At 41.8% G+C, this 2,061-nt stretch overlaps 1 long non-coding RNA gene across 1 annotated transcript in view; it reads right to left on the bottom strand.

Annotated features, from left to right (window-relative positions):
* LOC106812579 overlaps positions 1-1,765 on the bottom strand; it is a 17,748-nt gene extending 15,983 nt beyond the window's left edge. Inside the window, exon 1 of the long non-coding RNA XR_001394352.1 lies at positions 1,754-1,765. This is a non-coding gene — a long non-coding RNA (uncharacterized LOC106812579). The remainder of the gene's footprint in view (positions 1-1,753) is intronic.
* Between the last annotated feature and the right edge of the window lie 296 nt (positions 1,766-2,061).

A 2,061-nucleotide genomic window follows, 5' to 3' on the forward strand; every position in this document is an offset into this window, starting at 1 on the left:
GTATCTCATTCACTTGTCTCTCCTTTTACTACACCTCTCTTCGTGTCTTACTCTCTTGGGTTCTGATTGTTGATTGTCATCATTTCTTCTTATTCATGCTCTCGCGCTCCCTCTCTCTCTCTCTTTCATCTCTCTATCATGTCTTCCTCACCTACCTCATGTTGTCCCCACCTTTTTTTACTGTTTTCGTCTCTTCTCATTCATACTCTCCCCCATTTTTCGCGACCCCTGGCTGTTCAACAATGGCTATGATTGCTGTAGCACAACAGTTGAATTCCCTGTGCTCCCTGCCCTAATGCGTAATCGTGCCCTAATGCCATAATGCCTTCTCTACTCGTGTAATGCGGCTCGTGTCGTATAGGGTACCAGGTTCGTACTTTTGGCGCGTGTAAGATGTACCATTAGATAGCACGATTAATAGAGAGACGTAAATAAAGTACGACAGAAACAAGATGTAACGTACAACAGGTAGTTCTATTAGTTCTCTACAGAGTAATACACAAACTTTATAATCTCTCTAGGGGCATGGCGCGTACACGGGTCTTAACTAAACAATACACACTACCGTAGTATAAATCGTATCAATGTAGTTTACACACAGTATCAAAGTAGTTTACACACCGTATCAAAGTAGTTTACACATAAATACAATAAAAAAATGCAAATCCATGCAACCATACTCACATCTAGTCTCTCTGACTCTCTGCTCTAAAGCGGGCCTTTTTTATTCTACTTTTCCCGAACCACGTGACTTGAGTATGTCACGCGTTTAGTCTACATAACATGGATCGCTTTCACAACTTTCGATAGGGGGGGGGGGAGAGTGACCACTGCCCTAGTGCATTGGCACTAATGAGGCGGGTGATCGACTGATTAGTCGCCCGAGGCCAGTCCCTGTCGCCGAAAATTCTTATAAATAAGTATGGCTGAATTTGCTTCATCACACTCGTGGCTGGTCTACAGCCGGTGAAGGAACGTACGTAGTAGTAAAGCATGGCAGCAGTATCAAGCCTCATCGATCAACAGGCTCACTCATCAAGATGAAAAGGAGCCGGACTGCTCAAACCTTGCAAAGTTGATTGCCCCCCATAACATATAGTATGGTGTCAGGGCCGCACGTAGCGGAGCATAAGGAATTTAAGTGGGTCAGGAAAGCATGATTTTGGGCGGATTAGTAGATACTTGTTATAGGAGGGGAACCTTTCGGCATTTAGTATTTCTATCTTGCGGAATTTTCGGCAATCGTCAATCATGACAAAGCGTTCTTTAGAAAATCCCTATTTGACCTTGTAATTTTAACACGGTAGGGAAGCCCACGCTGAAATATTTAGAGGATTCTTATTAACTATAGCTTGACGCCTTGTCGCACGATAGGTTAGTTCCCATTATTAATCATGGTTAATTAATACACCCTATCGTAGAGAGTGGTGTTTTCGTGAATTTTTCAATTTTTCCCTAAAAATGTAAACGGTCATATAGACTTGAGAACTATTTTTTGAAATATTTTCCATGCAAATTGAAAAAAGGGAGTGTTAACGTTACAGTTTTGAATTGATTTTAGCGACGTGGTTATGGATCACTAAGCGTGGCAGGCGTAATCATCAATAATTACGAGGGAATGAACTGCGTGTAGACAGACAGTGTTACTGTCTTGTTACGCGGGTATTACATAATACAGTGTGTAATACAGCTCTTCCATTCTACATCCTGTATTCGTCATCCATCATGCATTCAGTGGGCATGGCCAGCCGACCTTGTTGCTATGTCCCGATGTTTATATTGGGTATAGACTATAGATGTATAATCTATATTCAGACAAATAGCGAGTGTGTGCAAGTAACGTGTAATAGGATGTTCGAACCAGTGCGCTATATGTAGCTATATGACACATTATACGTATTGTGAAATATTTCTTCGATTGTTCTTATCGTTGACTTGTCGGTATTTAATAAGATCAAATTCATCGGAATAAAGATTATTATATCGGAAATAAGAGCCACATCCCCCCCTGTGTGATATCTCCACACCACTCCCCACATCCCTCCTGCGTGGTATCCCCAC

Source organism: Priapulus caudatus, unplaced genomic scaffold, assembly GCF_000485595.1.
Source record: "Priapulus caudatus unplaced genomic scaffold, Priapulus_caudatus-5.0.1 Scaffold663, whole genome shotgun sequence".
NCBI classification, from domain to species: Eukaryota; Metazoa; Priapulida; class Priapulimorpha; order Priapulimorphida; family Priapulidae; genus Priapulus; species Priapulus caudatus.